The sequence below is a fragment of the Cupressus sempervirens genome, chromosome 10, assembly GCF_028749045.1.
Source record: "Cupressus sempervirens isolate cs-2001-9-10 chromosome 10, ASM2874904v1, whole genome shotgun sequence".
Taxonomy (NCBI): domain Eukaryota; kingdom Viridiplantae; phylum Streptophyta; class Pinopsida; order Cupressales; family Cupressaceae; genus Cupressus; species Cupressus sempervirens.
This window is the reverse complement of record NC_143127.1, coordinates 890227558-890247919: the sequence shown is the minus strand read 5'-3', so window position 1 is coordinate 890247919 and position 20362 is coordinate 890227558.

Below are 20362 nucleotides of genomic sequence, written 5' to 3'. Positions count from 1 at the left end.
GTCTGGCAAGCTGAACTAAGAAGGATAACACTTTGGTGATAGGAGATCTAGCTGAAGGATGCATTGGAATAGCTAACCAAGGGTTGTGCAATGTGTGCAAGATGCTGATCAAGGAGGAACTGACACGAAAGCTGGATAAATACAATGGTACTAAGCTAAAGAGGATGTACAAGATGATAGACCAAGATATGTTACAAATGTACAAGGTTGTTCATGTTTTGATTTTTGTGAGATGGAAATGTTTGTGAAGGGCGAGATGTCTACAATAGTTGATAGGCAGATAGGTAGATGGTTTGCGAAAAGCTTAAGGAAAATGGGATTCTTTGTGTGCATGTGATAGGATACAAGCTAGGATACAAGATTTGGCATATAATAAAAGCTGGAATATGGTACAAGCTTTGGACAAGATTTGGATATTAAAGCTATGATACAAGGGGGGATACAAATGATACAAATTTTACAAGCTGGGGTACAAGATTTACAAGCTAAGGTACAAGATTTACAAGCTGTACAGGAGGTATTTACGAGCTTCATTAGATTTTGGATATTTGGTTGGAACACCAAGGGAACAAGCAAGTGTTTTATGGGATGGTGGGTGAATGGACGAGGGATAGGATAGTGATAGATAATGGATTAATCTTAGTACACAGGGCGCCCGAATTACCAGGTTTTCACCAAGGTACCTATCCAAGGCGCTTGAATTGCCAAGTTTTCACCATTGGATGCTTATTTCTCTTTACCTAGACTTGTCATTGGAATGTGATTGATTTTGGTTGGCTTCCTTGTAAATCTTGACCACACCATCTTAGTAAGTCCTTGCTCAAGGATCATTCCTTTCTCTTTGATATCTTTGTACGTCTGCAAACAGTTCATGGTCATTTGGTGAGCCAAGCTAGGATGGGCATTATCAATAAATATTTTTACCAAATGGCACTCTGGCAAGGTGCAAGATATGCGGGTGGTAAGGGTTTGCCATCTTTGCAGATATTCAGGAAGGCTTTCTCGACCTTTTTGCTTAGTGTGGACAAGATCAACTACTGATAGCTCTGTTTCAACAAGATGGGCATATTGGGCTACAAATGCCTCAGATAATTGAACAAATTTTTTAATTGTGCCATAGGGGATTCTATAAAACCATTCAAGAGCTAGTCCGACCAAGCTTTTAAGAAAGAGACGCAAGAGAAAGATGTCATCATATGCCACTTCTTGGTAGTGCATATAAAATTCTTTGATATGTGTGACAGGGTCTCCTTTTCCTCTAAATTTGTCAAATTTGGGTGTCTCAAAATGCTTGGGAAATGGTGTCATGGTAATGGCTCTGTCAAATGGGTAAGGACACACATTCTCAAACTTGAAGGTTTTTGGATCATTTCCCTCTTGGATGTTTTTCAAAGCTATCTTCATGGCTTCCCATTCTGCATTAATGGGTGATGGATGGGGTGCCCCCAATGTAGGAGTGCCCTGAGGTAGGTATGTGCTAGATGGGGAAATGAAATATGGATGGCTTTAAGGTATGGGCTGGTAGGGATTGTACATGGCTTGGGCAACTAAATGGTGGATGATGGGTTGCTAAGGTGGAGGTGGCACATATTGCTACATGTGGTGCGAGGCTTGCTGCTGATATTGGATTTGAGGTTGGGATTGAGGAACATAAGCTGGCTGTGAGATAAATGGATTGCTTTGTGGAGGTAAGGTATAAGATGGTTGTGAAGCTTGGGGAAAGGATCGGGGAGCTTGTGGAACTTGACTTTGGATTTGAGGAGTTTGACCAATATATGTGGGTTGTGCCCCCATTTGGGAAGGTATCTGCATGGAAAAAGAGGCCAAGTAATTGGTGGTTAGTGGTGGTGGATTTCCTCCTAGAAGTGGCATAGAAAAATAGTTGGTAATAGGAGGTAATAGATTAGTTGGTGGTGGAGGTGGTGGGAATTGAAAGCTTGATAGAGTGGTGGTAGGAGCTTGGGTCACTTGAGAGCTTGGAAGAACATTGGTAGTAGCTTGTGGGGTTTGATAGCTTTGTGGAGTGAGGGTAGTAGCTTGTGGATTTGTGGTTGATGGCACTGAGCTCCAAGGACCTAGTGGAAATGATGGAATTGTGTTTTGAGCTGAGGTAAACAAGCTAGGGGCGATGCAAGGTTGATTACTTGGCCCCATGGGTGGCATCCCGATTGTATATTGCTGAGGTTGGCCAAAGATACTAGCACTGATTTGGGAGATGGGTGGATCTAGAAGGTTGGGTTGGAGAGCAGCAACAACAATAGTGAAGGGAGTGAATGATGAGGTGTTTTGGGTGAAGGGGGTTTGGGATCGAGTGGTATGGACCAATGGTGGAGTGGTGGTGGCTGGATTGGCTTGTGGAAGGGAGATTTCAACTTGAGTGGAGGCTGGTATGTTTGGGTTTGTTGGATCATATGGGGTGGGTTGAGGCTCTTCTTTTGGCACATAGTGAGGATAATTCGAATCATAAAAGCCTATGGGTGGTGGGAGTTGTCCAAACAATGGGTGAGATGGCTCTGATAGGGGAGGAGGTCTTCCAAAGTCGAAGGCTCCAATGTTGTCCCTGTATATGAAAAAATGTTAGTATGCTAATAGAAACTAAATTTAAATAAAGCTTCTACAAACTAAAAAAAATTCATAAACTTCAAGATAGACTAAGATGAGCTCTCAATTGAAAATATGAGCCATTAATGGGCTCTCTCAATGAGAAGCTCTCTTGTTGAGTGGCTTTATCTAAATGGATAGGATGTATGCTCAATATGCTTCCAAAGGCTTCAATGGATGATTGTGGATTTTTGGTGTGGATAGATGGCTTTAGTATGGATTTGGCTCTCAAAATAGCATTATAACTTTACTTCATGAATTGTGTTATTTTGCAAAGGGGAAGGATCCAATTTATAGGCAAGAGGCTTGAGGGTTTGAGGGCTAAGATGCAAGGATGTGAAAAAGCTTATGGAGGGCTCAGATTGCATGAGAGGAGAGCACATGGATTGTGCTTCCTTACAACCAATCAAGGAGTGACACATGTCACATGGTGAGAGGATGGAGGAAAGGGGAAGGATGAGTCAACAAAAGGAGGCTCAAGAGATAAAATCTTCATAAAGACCCTCATAATGACTTGTAAGAGCAATAAAAGGGCTTGTAAGAGTCATTTATGACCTAGTGGACTTCATAAAGTTTTATGGTTGAGATATTTTGAGGGTGATGAGAGAAAATTCGACTTGGACTTGATTAGGAAGGTTTTAAGCTTGCTTAGGCTTGTGCAAATGATTAGAGGATGGATTAGGATGGTTTAGGATTAGCTTAAGGATAGGCAAGTGGATGACATTTAATGAGGGTGGGTGAAGGAGGAGATATTTGTTAACTTTGGCTTGGGTTAGTAAGTTTTAACCCATGTTTAAGGAATGTGACAAGGTTAGGAGGGGATTAGGATTAGGTTTAAAGACATCTTCTAGAAGAGTCTAGACTTTGGATGAGGATAAAGACTTTCTAGAATAGTCTAGAATTTCCTAGGATGAGGATGAAGACTTTCTAGAAGAGTCTAGAACTTCTTAGGATGAGGATAAATTAGATTTTTAGGAAATAAATAAAGTTTTATTTATTTCAAGGGTTTGGGTTGAGGAGATATTTATTAAAACTTTTTTAATAAACATGAGGATTAATATTTAATCTTAATTAAATATTTTGAGTTGGGATTAGGGGTAGGAAATGATGGGATTAGCCTTTAATCAAAATTAAAGAAGGATTAGAAGATTTTGGAAGAGGTTAGTGGTCTTAAGGAAATTGGCCAAGTTTTGGGCAAAAATAATTTTTTAATTTATTTTAGAATTTTTGGTCAATTTATTAATTAAATAATTAATAAATAAGGAAATAATGTTTAAATAAGATTTAAACATTTTTGGGAGGGATTCCTTAATTAAATATTTTTAATTAATATAAAGGGATTTAATGGCATAAAAATTAATTAATTAATTAATTAAATAATTAATTAATAAATGATGATGTCATCAGAGATTTTTTCAAAAAATAAAAATACTTTATTTTCTAAAGGTTTTTAGGTGTCTACAGTCCCTTCGAAATATAGCCATGATTGTTTCCTTGTTTTTGTCTATAATGGCATTCACCAATACTGCATTTCTTGGTTGGTTCATGAAAGCTTCAATGTTAGTAGGTGATGGTATGGTGTTCTCTGGGCTGAAGGATGGTTGACTACTCAAGGGGAGCAATGCTATTTGATCTGAGTGACAGGTGGCATGAAAATGCAAAATGTTTCCTAGGGATGAGATGCAAAAATGCTAATGGATGCAAAAGGGGAAGGCTTTTCTATGAAAATGATTTCCTAGGTTGAGGCAAAGCTGTATGACAAAACCTAAGGAGGATTGGGTTCGAGATTCTAACTTCAAAGATATGATGCCAAAGCATGAAAGGTCTGCTTTCCTATGTGCAAGCTTGGTGGTGATTGTGTCAACTTAAGGATAGACTGATGATCCTTTAGGAAGAACACGAGATTGACCACTTGTGGATCCCAACCTTTAGCTCAAGGTGATGAGGGATAACAAGTGACAAAGCTAGATTACCTTAGACAAAGTTCTGTCAAAGGGATAACTTTGGTGAGATTGGTGGATTTGGAAGATGTTAGGAATGGCAAACTTTTGGCAAGGTGACAACAATTTTGAAGGCTTGGATGTGAAGATTTTTGGATTGTTGGCTAGATGGTTTGGTTCTAAATGAGATGGATGAGCTAAAATGCTTAAGGGGATGACTAAAGATGGTTGGATTTCCTACAAAGATGACTCTAAAGTGAAGCTTATGCAAGAAGATGTGGAGAAACAAGGGGGTCTAATCATAGAAATCATGCCTAGTTGGTAAGGCATAAGCAGGGTTAACTCCTGGATGTTGGTTAAGTTGGATGGTGCGATCTAACCAGGTGTCTTGAAGGGCTTCATCGGCAATTTTGTCCTCTACTTTGTGGAGTTTGGAAATTCGAGGGCTTGGTGTTATTTCCTTTCTCTTGGCTCAAAGTTCTTGGTATGCCTGAGATGGCTTGAGTTTGACTTTGTGAAACTTCTGTTTGGGTTTGGGTTGTTCTGACATAAATTCCTGAATTTGCTTGGCTTTGAGAGATCTTGGTTGTTTTGCTTCAACTCATTCAACTTTTGGAATAGGCAGTGACTACGATAAGTGTGCCCTAAGCTAGGATCGACCAAGTTTGGAAAACATTCATTCAACACATAAAAAATCAAGCAATAGATAGAAACAATCAGATAGAATTTTTTGATTCTCAGAATGTGATACTTGTGCCAAGGAGTGTGTATGTTTTACAAATGTTTCTATCAGTCACTTCAAACACATTAACATCCTAGATGGTTGTCTGCAAGGCTAATAGTTGGTTTAGCTAGGGAGTCCTCGATATACCCAAGGTACGTGAGTCCCAAATCTGTAGATGAAACCAAAAAGATGTCACACAGCTGAGAGAAGTGGTAACCCACTTCTCCTCTTTCACTTCTCAAGGGTATAAAGTTCCTTCAGGCTTAGCCCGAGTGACAAAATCTTGATTCCAAGAGAGGTGTCTTTAGATTCACCTCCCGATCTTTATACTCCGTCAGAACGCTGGAGTTGAGGTCATCCAAGGGGTGATGAAATCCCCAAGCAGGCCTCCTAAAAAGAGAAACAAGGTTTTGGATCCTAATCTTATGCACCCAAGATGGCCTCGAAAGACGACAAGGGGAGAGAAGACTTGGATGACCTTGGGTTAAAAAAAATGTTTGTTCTTTTACCAACTGACTCTTATATGTGCTGATCTAGACTTTGCAAGCACTCATGTTTAAGAGACAATGTTCAATTCCAACTTTGAAATGCGCTAACAAAGCAAAATCGATCGAAGAATGCGAACAAGAAGAGTTAGGGTCAACAAGAAAGTAAACCCGTGTGCCCAGAGGCCCTCCACGTCAAGTATCGATTAATTTTCTTTAAGGCATTCAAGAGTTGGTGTGATTTTGTTTTAAGCCCAAAAATAAAGATGTGTAAAACTTGGTTTCAAGCGCGCGCCCGGAGGCCCTACACGTCAAGATTTGTTCAAATTTTAATGCCCAAATGAAGTGTTAGCGAGCCTAATATGCATTCAAAGAATTTTCTAAGTTAGAAAAACTAATTAAAACACAAGTAAGTGAAGTTTGATCTTTGTGGAGCACTTAACACCTCTTAGGTGGACCCATCTCCATAGATGACGCTGAGATTGCAACCAATGGTTAAATTGATGGGTGATTAAAGAGGGTGAGTCCAACTACAAACTCACCTAGAGCATCTTTATTTGATTTTTATAATTTAGAAAGTTTCTAGAATGTAGATTCTTTTTATGCCCCAAAAGATGATTATTTGATCTATGGCATTCAAGATTGGATTTGTTGTTTTAATCATGCATTCCAAGAAAAATTTGATTTTAATCTATGGCATTCAAGATTGTGTTTGAGCAACATTCATTCAATGAAAAATGTTTAAACATTTAAGTTCATTTTAGCAACATGCATTCAAAGACAAGTGTTTAAACATTCAAGTTTATTTTTCAAGCGCATTAAACCATGTAAGGAGAACCTGCAAAAAACATGGTTAGTGGTTTTGTATGTGCTCCAACCTTCAAGGCTACAAAAGCCAATTTGATTAGTAACCCAAAAATCTCAAAATTTGAAGCTTAACTATGGGGAAAATAAAATCAACTTTTTTTGTTCTTTTTCCTAAGCGTAAAAATTCTTAAAAAAACCTCTACTCTATGGAACCACCAAAAGTTAAAATTTGATTTATACTCTTTAAAAAAAAAAACAAAAAAAAAAACAAAAATGCAACAATGACAGGTGAAGACGACAGTTCATCAGGTGGAGACACCAAACTACGGAGACGCTGAACTACGGAGAGGCTAAACTGCGAAGACACTGAACTGCAGAGACATTGATTTGCGAAGATGATAGAGAAAGAGGCGGAGATGATAGAATATTAGAGGTGGTGGTGGAGATGATAGAGTATCTAGCGGAGATGATAGTTTGCAGGCACAGACACCAATCTGCGAAGATGACAGTTGAGGTTTCAGAGATGACAATTTACCAAGCGTAGACGACAGTTCACCAGGCGCAGGCGCTAATCTACGGAGACGCTGATCTGCGGAGATGACACTACGTGAACAGAACTGAAATGCGCGGATTTTTCCAAAAATGTTTTTTTTTAAAATTATTTTTGAGTTTTAGAGGGTATGTTTTCTTCCCAAGTGCGTTCTTCAATCTGTAGAAATAAGTGAAACACCCTACAACTCACTCAAACAACAAAAAATATTAGATTATTAGAAAAAACAACATATAGATAGAAATGGATGATTAAATGACCAATAGTGGGGTCCCACTGAGCGTGCCAAAATGCATATACTAATATGTTAGCAAGAAATACTAATCTATTAAGAGAATAAAGCATTAACTAACAAAGATTAATATAACATATAAGAGAGACTAAAGAGGAACCCCTAATTAGGAATGTGAGCCAAATGAATGGACTCTCCCAATAGGAATTAGCTCTTTGCTTGGTAGATGAGTCTAAGCAAAGGATTGATATGTATGCTCAAGGCTTCTCAAACTAGCTTCAATGGTGTTCTTGATGAATTTTGGCTTGGGTGAATGGATTTGATGTAAAACTTGCTCTCAAAATGGCATTATAACTTTAGCTCAAGGATTGTGATGGAATGGCTTGGGAGAGGATTCGATTTATAAGCTAAGGGCTTGAGGGTTTGAGGCCTAAGATGTAAGGATGGGAAAAAAGCTCATGGAGGGCTTAGATTGCATGAGATGAGAGCACATGGATTGTGCTTCCTTACAACCAATCAGGGAGTGACACATGTCACAGGGTGAGAGGATGGAGGAAAGGGCAAGGATGAGTCAAAAAAAGGAGGCTCAAGGGATAATATCTTCATAAAGACCCTTCATAATTACTTGTAAGAGCAATGAATGAGCTTGTAAGAGTCTTTATGGCCTTTGTAAGAGCATTCATGGTTGGGTGGTTGGAATATTTTGGAGAGAGTTGACTTTGCTTGGCTTAGGAAAGTCTTAAGCTTGCTTAGAGAATGTGACAAGGTTAGAGGGGGGATTAGAGGTGATTTAGGATTAGACTAAGCTTGTTAAAGATATGCAAGTGGATGACATTTAATAAGGGTGGGTGAGTTAGTGGCTAAGCTTGGTTAGTATGGGTGGATGGGGTGGATTAAGCTAAAAAGGGGGTTTAGAGATAGGCTTAGGAAGAGGATAAAGTCCTTCTAGAAGAGTCTAGAACTTCATAAAGTTTTGAGGATAAATAAAGTTTATTTATCTCAAGGGTTTGGGTTGAGGAAATATTTATTAAGTTTTTTTTAATAAACATGAGGATTGATATTTAACCTTAGTTAAATATTTTGAGTTGGGATTAGGGGTAGAAAATGATGAGATTAGCCTTTAATCGAAATTAAAGAAGGATTAGAAGATTTTGGAAGAGGTTAGTGATCTTAAGGAAATTGGCCAATTTTTGGTCAATTTATTTTGAAATTTTTAGTCAATTTATTAATTAAATAATTAATAAATAAAGAAATAATGTTTAAATAAGATTTAAACATTTTTGGGAGGGATTCCTTAATTAAATATTTTTAATTAAGACAAAGGGATTTAATAGCATAAAAATTAATTAATTAATTAATTAATGATGATGTCATCAGTGACTTTTTTAGAAAATAAAAATACTTTATTTTCCAAAGAATTTTAGGTGTCTACAACTCCTAGTTTACTTCTAAGATATTCATGAGCATCCATAGGTAAAGTTTTAGTGAATATGTCAACAATTTTCTCTTTTGTGTTCACATATTCCAATTTTACTTCTTTGTCTTAAACTAGCTATCTCAGGTAATGATACTTGATAGAAATTTGCTATGTCTTTGTGTGAATAACATGGTTCTTCAATATATTAATAACACTTGTGTTATCAGAATAGATAATCACTAGATCAATAATCTCTTCCTTCATACCTTTCAAAAATTGTTTGATCCAAATAATATTTGAACAATTTACTATTGTTGCCACATACTCAGCTTTAGTTGTTGGTTGGAAAATGCACTTCTACTTCTTGCTTGTCCATGAAATTAATCTCTTTCCTAGAAATAATGCACCACCACTTGTGTTCTTTCTTTCATCAATATTTCCTTCCCAATTAGAATTAGTAAATACCTTTAGTTGAAATTTATCATTCTTCTTGTAGTATAATTCATAGTCTCATGTTCCTTTCAGATATCTTAGTATTTTATTTATTGCCATCATATGATTGTCCTTAGGATTTTCTAAAAATATAGCAACTATCCCAATAGCTAATGCAATATCTAGTATGCTATGAACAACATATCATAGCTTATAAATTATTGATATGTATTGTGTTTGGTTCACATCAACAGAATTACCATTCTTAGATAGTTTATGTCTAGTATCCATAGGTATACCCACTGGTTTAGAATCTTCCATCCCAAAATTTTTTAGTATGTCATTGATATATTTGGATTGAGTAATAAAGACTCTTTGCCTCATTTGATATAATTGTAAACCAAAAAAGTATTTAATCTCACCAAACATTTACATTTCAAATTCCTTCTTCATTTCATCAACAAAAGTTTTGCATAATGCTTCCTTTCCTCCAAATATGATAAACTGAACAAAATTTTCAGATAATAATACCTCATTGTTCTTTCCAATCCTCAAATATAGATTGTTGATATCATTTATCTTTGCAAAACCAATCTTTATCAAATAATTATGCAGTCTTTCATACCATGCTCTAGGAGCTTGTTTCAAACAATATAAATCTTTGTACAACTTACATACCATATTCTTCTTGTTAGGATCTACAAATCTTTCAGGTTGTTCTATGTGTACTCCTTCTTCTAGTATCCCATTTAGAAATGTAGATTTGGCATCTATTTGATATACCTTGAATCCTATATAAGAATAATATGCAAGAAGTGTTCTTACTCCTTCTAGTCTTGCTATAGGGGAAAATGATTCCCAATAGTCAAAACCTTCCTCTTGTGCATATCCTTTGTATACCAATCTAGATTTATTCCTTGTGACTTCACCTTTCTCATTCAACTTGTACTTGTTGGAATTATTTAGAATAACTAAGGGGGGGGGGGGTCAATTAGTTATCCAAGGTCTAGATGTACAATTAAATTTTTTCACAACTTAGTGAACCCATATCCATAAAACATTTTCATCATGCATACATCCATTAGATCATATAATTACTTAAACTTGTAAGTTACTGTCAAATAAAGTTTGTTGAAATGCAAGCATGAAACATAATAGATTCAATACCACATTTGACACAATGATTTAACATGGAAACCCAATTTGGGAAAAACCACTAGTAGCATGCTACTCATTCTCACTCTTCTAAAGTGATGCCCTATGAAAGGCCAACCCTATTTAAGGTTATAATGCACAATGTTAAATGTTACCTAGTTAAAGGATTTCAATCACCCTGTTAGGAGTGAGACTTGTTAGAGGACTTTAGATAATTCACTTGGAATGTCACCTCCTTAAAGGATTTACAAATGACTGTTAGATCAACCTTAATCTAAAGGATTTACCCTAGACTGATACAATGATTGGAAAGTAACAATAAGGCTTGATCTAATAACAACTTACAACACACTTGCAGATTACAAATTTTTTTTTTAGTCCTCCATTCTACTTGGCTTTCACACACTTCAGCTTTGATAGCTTGTTCACCCTTTAAGAATCCATACCCTTAGGCCTTCTTGCTTTGCTTTCCAATTTAGTCTCTTCTCTTAGGTCACTAAAATGAAGCAATACCCTAGAATCGTTGTCTTCCTTAGGTTCTCACACATGACAACTTTTGCTCCTAACCAACCATATCTATAAATAGAAAATTAAGATCTTTTGTTGTTCAACCTCCATTGTCCATTTTAATGTTAGGTTGGATTAGGTAGGATTCAATGAATCTACCCATCATTTCATTTCATTCCCTTCTAGAAAATTCTCCTTCAACCCTCTTTGAATGCACCTCAAAATGGTTTATCTTGAATTCTGTGCCACCAACTCATCAAGCTTATCTTCAACATGGTTCACACAATCCAAGAAATCAAACTTGTTGGCTTAGATTCATCAAATTCATGATCTTTCTCATAATGATGACACTCAAAATTAACTTGCTTCTAATGATCGACACATACTGCATTGCTCGACATCCACTATCAAAACACTCAGCACAAACTAAAGTTTACTATGCTTGACATCAACTTTACTTGGCTTACATTGTATCACTTGGATTACATTGAAATTATCTTTGCTTGACTCTAATTGATTTTCTGCTTGGCTTACACTAACTTTGCTCAGCACCTATTGTGCAGATTGTTAAGCTTGGCAGACACAATTCATTTAACTTGTTCTTTTGAACTTAATTAGTGTATCCATCCTTTGCAACCTTAAGTAGATTATCAATGCATTATAATATCACTATCTTAACTGATCCTTGTACTCCTTTACCATATCATAACTCAACCTTTTCTCTAGGTGCTATTGTTACCTCATTTTATCAAATCCTCTTCATCAATCAAACAAATGATAGTACTCAAATCATCTAAGAAATTTTCTTACCAGCAAGTAGCAAGTTTGACATCAATGAAAAAACAATGATTGAAACACATATTCATACTTTTATCAATTTATTTGCAACAATCTCCTTCTTTGGCATTCATGGCAAATCAAACTAACCAAACTTAATTGGTATAACCAACAAAATACCAAAAAGAAAATAATTATTTGTATTGAAATCTCTCCCTCCACTAGCAACTTTCATCTTCTGAATAAGTGACAAAAATTATGTTCTAATCAACAATCAATCAATCAACTCATCTTTATGACTCCCTCTAGATCAATTTTTATAATCTCCCTCTACAAGATTTCTCCCTCTTTGACAACAATGCCAAAGACTTGTCATCTTAATATGTAGATATGAACATTTTTTGTTTCTCCCTCAGTCACCTAGCTTATGACTAATTTGTAACTCCAGCTCTTTGATTACTGCACATAGCTCCTAAAGTAAGATCCACTACATCAATGTGTAACATATGCCAATCAACTTGTTTGATGTAGGGCACTCCTCATGCTTCTTAAATAGCCTTTGATAGGAGCATCACCCCTAGTTTACCTCTTAGATATTCATGAGCATTCTTAGGTAATGCTTTTGTTAAGATATCAATTATTTGCTCATTTGTGTTAACATATTCCATCTTCACCTCTTTATCTTGAACTAACACTCTCAAGTAATGATACTTGATTGTAATGTGCTTATTCTTTATATGCATCACAAGATTCTTTGATACATTTATAACACTTGTATTATCATAATAAAGTATCATAAGTTCAATTATTTCCTCCTTCATACCTTTGAGTAGTTGTTTGATCCATATAATGTTTGTAAAATTTACTGTAGCAACAACATATTCAGCTTCAATAGTAGATTGAGATATACAGTTTTGTTTCTTGCTAGTCCATGTAACCAACCTTTTGCCTAAGAAAAATGTTCCTCCACTAGTGTTATTTTTGTCATCACTATTTTCAGCCCAATCAACATCGATGTAGGCTCTCAATTCAAATTTCTTATTTTTCTTGTAATATAGACCATAGTCTTTTGTTCCTTTTAGATATCTCATTATTCTCTTAATGGCCATCAAATTATTCTCCCTGAGATTAGCAAAAAATCTTGCAACTATCGCAACATATAATGCAATATCAAGTCTATTGTGCACTACATATTATAATTTTCCAATCATAGACTTGTACAATGTTTGATTCACCTTAGCTAAATCATCATTTTTTGAAAATTTATGGCTTGTCACCATAGGTGTGCTTACTGGCTTTGAATCTTCCAATCCAAAAGTTTTCAGTATCTCCTTTACATACTTTGATTGAGTGATGTATATACCATATTTCATCTGATGTACTTGCAAACCCACAAAGAAGTTGATCTCTCCAAAGATAGACATCTCAAATTCTTTCTTCATTTTATTTGCAAAAGCCTTACATAAAGTATCTTGACCTCCAAATATGATATCATCAACACAAATTTTAGATAGTAAAATAACTTTTCCTTTCTCTGTCTTCAAGTACAAATTTCTATTATCATCGATCCTCTCAAATCCAATCTTCACAAGATAATTATGAAGCCTTTCATAGCATGCTCTTGGTGCTTGCTTCAAACCATATAAAGCTTTGTGTAGTCTATATACCATGTTTTTGTTGTTAGTATCAAAAAATCCTTTTGGCTGTTCTATATAAACCTCTTCCTCCAATATACCATTCAGAAATGCAAACTTAACATCCATTTGGTAAACTTTGAAACCTTTGTATGCAAAGTAAGAAAGCAAATTTCGTACTCCTTCTAATCTTGCAACATGAGTGAATGTCTCTCCATAGTCTATCCCTTCTTCTTGTGCATATCATTTACAAACTAATCTTGTCTTGTTCCTTACAACTTCACCATTTTCATCTAACTTGTTTCTGTATACCCACTTAGTGTCAATCACATTTTTATCTTTTGATCTAGGAACTAGAGTCCATGTCTTATTTTTCTCAATTTGTTCAATCTCTTCTTTCATAGATTTACTCTAGTCCACATCTTCTAAGGCATCTTTCACTATTTTAGTTTCTTGCGTTCTCAACAAACATGTATCATTTCTCAACTTGTTCCTTGTTATTGGTCTAGCATCTTTATCTCCAACAATTTGTGTGGCAGGGTGATGTCTCTTAACATACTTAGACAATATTAGTTCTGCTCTATTTTCCTGATTTGGTCTCTTAAGTCTTGAATCATTGTATACATCTCTTTTGGGTAGTTCAACATCTCTTTCATGTACACTAATCTTAGAATTAGAATGTACCTCAACTTCATTCTATAACTCAACATCTGAATGTAGCTTAGTTCTTGAATGCAACTCGATATTCATAGTATGCAACTCGATAGGGACTAAAACTTGTTGTTGGTTTGCAACTTGATTTAAAATATCTTTATCCACAAACATACCTTCATAAAAGTATAAAAATGATTTGTATTCTTTTGGTTCCTTCATAGGTTCAACCTCATGAACTTCTGTATATTCATCAAATTTTACTTTTGCACTTTTAACAACTTTGTTAGTGTTAGTATTTAAACACTTATAAACTTTACTTCTTGTGGAATAACTAAGAAATATACCTTCTTCACTTTTTGCATTTAATTTACCATTCTTGAAATCTTTGAGAATATAACACTTGCTTCCAAATACCTTAAAATATTTTACATTGGGTGAGTATCTATACCATAGTTCAAAAGATGTTGAATGAGTACATTTGTTGACTTGTACACAGTTCAACGTATAGACAATTATACTTACAACTTCTCTCAAGTATTTCAAAGCAACATTTTTCTCCATCATGAGTGTCCTAGCATTGTCCATTATAGATCTATTTCTCCTTTCATCAATTCCATTTTGTGGAGGGGTACTAAGAGCAGATGTCTATCTTTTGATTCCTTTGTCATTAGAAAACATCTCAAACTCATTTGATGTAAATTCTCCTCCTCTGTTAGATCTTAATTTTTTTTATATTTTTACCTGTTTCGTTCTCAACTCTTGCTAAGTACCACTTAAACATTTGGAAAGCATACAATTTTTTTTCAAAAACATAACTGTCACCATTCTAGAATAATCATCAACAAATAACATAATGTACTTATCCCCTTTGTAGCTTTGTACATCAATTCGTCCACACGAGTCAGTATGAACAATTTCTAATATTCCTTTAGAGTTATGAGTCTTACTCTTAAAACTTGACTTTGTCATTTTTCCCAACTAACATTGTTTGCAAATTATATTGTCATTCTTCTTCAACTTAGGGAAACCTCTGACTCTTCTCATGTTACTGATACTAACAAAGTTATCAAAATTAATATGACATAAACTCTTGTGCCATAGCCAAACATAATCAAATTCTATAATTAAACAAGTCACATCCTCTATATCAAGGTAGAATAGATTACCTCGAGTTTGATCACCTTTTCTAATTAGTTTTCCATCAGTATCATTTATCTTAGCAATCTTGTTCTCAAACTCAACCTTACAACCTAAATTATTCAGTTGTGACACATTAAAAAAATTATAGTTAAGTTCTTCAACATAATAAGCATTGTCATATAGAATTTTTTCCAGTGAATTTGATAGAACCTTTTCCTTTTATTAGATAGGGTGCATCATTACCAAACCTTACACTATTTCTATCATAATAATTCAAGGTAATGAACTTACTTTTATCTCTAGTCATGTGATGTGAACACCCACTATCAATGATCCATCTATCATTCTTGTTCACACAAGACACTAGTGAAATTACCTCATCCTCATTAGATTCATCCCTCATTGAAACATACACTACTTCATCATCATGATCATCAGATCCATCCTTTGTTTCCTCTTTAGCAATGTAGCAAGACTTCTTGCCTTTGTCTTTGTAATCTTTGTTGTCTTCATCTCTTCTACTTTTGTACTTGTCTCCACTTCTGTAATTTTTCTTCTCTAGACATCTAGTAACAATATGACCAACCTCATTACAATTGAAACACATGATAGGTAAATTACCTTTTAATTTTCCTTTAACTCCGTGAAATATCCTTGCTAGTAGTGCTTCAAGTTGTTCTAAATCTTCCTCATCTATATCATTGTCATTGGACACACATTTTACCTTTTTCTTCTTCTTCTTCTCATTAGGTTCCTTTAATGAAAACTTGGCTTTGAAAGTAGATTCAACATTTTTAGGTTTGAAATTATCAAAATTAGATAGCTCAAAAGTAGCGAGCCTACCTACCAAACCTTCAAGAGCTAGATTAGAACCTAGTATACATCTCAGTTCTTGTATTGCAGAAACTCTAATAGCATAAATGGGCAATGCTACTCTCAAAACTTTTCTTAGTACAATCTCATCATCTATCATACTATTAGATCCCTTTATTGCATTAATGCCATCTTTTATTCTAGAGCAATATTGAGCAATATTCTCACCTTCTTGCATTCTCATATCATCAAACTTACCTCTAAAACTTTTAGATTTGGCTCTTAGAAGATTAGTATCACCTCTATAAATGGTGTGTAGAGCATCCAACATTTTATTTGCACTTTCATAACCCTTAATATCATCAAACTCAGCATAACTTAGGGCAAAGGCAATCTCCAACATTGCCTAGTTGTGTGTTTTTTTTTTTTTCCAGATCTTCAATAGTTAGGACTCCAACAAGATTGACATGCTCAACAACAATGGTAGATTGTGCATGATCTCTAAGACCACCTAGGTGTAGCTTCATCATACTTTTCCATACAGGAAAGTTATCTCTATTAAGCTTGGGTACCTCTCTTTTTGACATCTTGATCTTTTTGCTTCTAGTACCTTTAAACTAGTCCTCTTAAGAAGATGATTCTGATACCAATTGTTGGAATTCTTTAGAATAAATGAGAGGGGGGGTGAATCAGTTATCCAAGGTCCAAATATATAATTAAAAATTTTCAAAACTTAGTAAACCCATATCCATAAAATATTTTCATCATGCATGCATCCATTAGATCATACAATCACTTAAACTTGTAAGTTACTATCAAATCAAATTTGCAAAATTGTAAACATAAAACATAATAGATTCAATAACATATTTGACACTATGATTTAATGTGGAAATACAATTTGGGAAATACCATCAGTAACATGCTACTCATTCTCACTCTTCTAAAGTGATGCCTTGTGAAAGGTCAACCTTGTTAAAGGTTACAATGCACACTGTTAAATGTGACCTAGTTAGAGGATTTCAATCACCCTATTAGGAGCAAGCCATGTTAGAGGACTTTAGATCATTCAATTGGAATGTCATGTAGTTAAAGGATTTATAAATGATGGTTAGGTCAACCTTAATCCAAAGGATTTACCCTAGACTAATACAATGATTAGAAAGTAATATTAAGGCTTGATATGATAACAACTTACTATACACTTGTAGATTATAGATCTTTACTACAGTCCTCCATTTTGCTTGGCTTTCACACACTTTAGCTTTGACAACTTGTTCACCCTTCAAGAATCCATACCCTTAAGCCTTCTTTCTGTACTTGCCAATGCAATCTCTTTTCTTAGGACACTGAAATGAAGCAATACCTTAGGCTCCTTGTTTTTCTTAGGTTCTCGCACATGACAACCCTTACTTCTGACCATCCATCTCGATAAATAAAAAATTAAGATATTTTGTCATTCAACCTCCATTCTCCATTTTAGGGTTAGTTTGGATTAGGTAGGATTCAATGAATCTACCCATCATTTCATTTCATTCCCTTCTAGAAAATTCTCCTTCAGTCATATTTGAATTTTCCTCAAAATAATTTATCTTGAATTCTTTGCCATCACCTCATCAAGCTTATCTTCCACATGATTCATACAATCTAAGAAATCAAACTTGTCACTTAGATTCATCAAATTCACAGTCTTTCTCATAATGCTAACACTCGACATTAACTTGCTTCTGATGCTTGGCATTTACTACATTGCTCGACATCCACTATCAAAACACTCGGCATGAACTAAAGTTTATTGGTGCTTGGCATCAACTAAAATTTACTTGGCTTAGATTGTATCACTTGACTTATACTGAAATTGGCTTTTCTTAGCTCCAACTAATTTTATGTTCAGCTTATACTAACTTTGCTTGGCACCCACAATGCAGATTGTTAAGCTTGGTAGACATAATTCGTTTAACTTGTTCTTCTGAACTTAATCAATGTATCCATCCTTTGTAACCTTAAGTAAATTATCAATGCATTATAGTATCACTATCTTAACTAATCTTTGTACTCCTTTTCCATATCATAACTCAACATTTCCTCTAGGTGCTATTGTTACCTCATCTGATCAAATCCTCTTCATCAATTAAACAAATGATAGTACTCAAATCATCTAAGAAATTGTCTTACCAGTAAGTAGTAGGTTAGACACCAGTGACAAAATAATGATTGAAACACATATTCATACTTGTATCAATACATTTTCAACAGTTCCTGAATACTTACTTTGTTCCAATAATATTTTTGTCTTTAGGTCTGGGTACTAGAGACCATGTTTTGTTCTTTTCAATCTATTCAATTACTTCATTCACAGCTTGTATCTAGTCTTCATTTTCCAAAGCATCTTTCATAGATTTGGGCTCAAACTCACAAGGTAAGCATGTATCACCTCTAAGTTTTTTTTTCTTTTCATAATATCAGACTCTTTATCTCAATGATTTGTTTAGATGTATTATTTCTTCTTACAAATTTTTCTAACATAGGTTCTTTCCTTCTTTATTCTTCGATAGGTTCATCTTGAAAAACAATTTTAAACTTATTATATCTTTCTTGTTCAGGTTATCATTCAGGTTCTGCATGCTTTACATTGCCTTCTTATTATTTGACTTTATCTCTAACTAGACATCATTTATCTATTGCTCGATGCCCATAGTCTACTACTAGGCAACTAGTTGTTGCAGCTCGATAATCATAGTCTACTAAAGATCTATAGCTTTGATTTCTTGTTCATGTGGAGTGCCTAGAGCACTATCATTTACATATATGAATGAACTGTAATCTTTAGGTTCTATCTTACATTCAACTTTAGTTTTTTCTATATATTCATCAACTTTCACATTTTCACTTTCCACAACTTTGTTAGTGTTATAATTCAAACACTTATAAGGGTTTCTCTTAGTGGAATATCTAAGAATATACCTTCATCACTTTTAGCATCAAGTTTTCCATTCCTATTTACTTTAAGTATGTAACATTTTCTTCCAAAAAGTTTGAAATATTTCACATTAGGTGCATAACCATACTGCAATTCAAAAGGTGTAGCATTTGTGCCTTTCTTAACTTGCACTTTTTTTAGAGTATAAACAAGTGTACTTACAACTTCTACCAATATTTCTGTGATGCATTCTTCTCCATCATAATTGTTCTACCACAATCCACAATTGATTTATTTCTCCTTTCATCTATTCCATTATGAGGAGGGGTCTTAGGCAAAAACATCCATCTTTTTATTCCTCTGTTATTACAAAATATATTGAACTCACTTGAAATGAATTCACCACCTCTTTCAGATCTCAAACACTTTAGACTTTTCCTTGTCTCCTTTTCAAGTCTGGCCAAATACCACTTAAACAACTAAAAAGTGTCATATTTTTCTTTAAGAAATATCACAATCATCATTCTAGAGTACTCATCAACAAATTGAATAAAATATTTATCTCCACAAAAGCTTTGAACTCCAACAGGTTCACATAAGTTAGTATGAACCAATTCCAAAATGTCATCAGATGAATATGTTTTTCTCTTGAAGCTAGACTTTGTCATTTTCCCAATTGACATTGTTTATGTTAGAGTCAATGGTTAATTTAATTTAATTTATTAAATTACCTTTACTCCCTTCTTACGATTTTCCTTTATGCACCTTGCATTTTCATTTAATTATTAATTAGTAATTGTTAAATGTCATTTACCTCTTAGGGTTTCCCTTTTAGGTTTTGCTATCTCCTTCTACAAGGATTGATCTTTTGTAAATATCTCTCATTCTTTTAGTCTGATAATTTAATTTGCATATCTCAGAGCAAAACCCTTGCATCTTCTCTATCTTTTCTTCTTTGTAATAGGTTCTTGCATGTAGGTGTTCATCAGGCTTTTGAATTTGTATCAAAAAATCAATAGAGCCTCCAGAAGACAAAGAAAACGAAATGCTTGATGGTGAGTGCATTGACCCAATTCTTTCTAAGCTTCATGAAAAATTTTATATTTTCACTTCTACCTTCTATACCACCAAATATTCTTTGGGTAATGGATTTATCATGCCATCCTTTGAGGTTTTTTTTTATTGTTTGACTTTAGAGAAAGTTGGCTGACAAACTTATGCATTGGTAGCTCAACCATCTTCTAGGATGAAGTAGAAGAAACATAAGTCACATCCTACAGAGTCTCAGATTGATTCTAGCCCTCACAGTTCATCAAGTCCACCTCCTCCTAAAGGGGATGAACCAAATCTAGAAAGACCAAAGTGTCCTTATTGTAATAAGCCCAATCATGACGAGTCACATTGCTATGGGAGGAAATTAGATGGCTATGTTAAACATGTTTTGATGTGACAGATCTCCTTCAAAAGAGCAACATTGATATTCCTTCTACTTCTATAGATCATCATCATCATCATCATTTTAGTCAGATGGTAAAGATATAGGAAAGGGTCATGCACTATGTGCAATTACTACT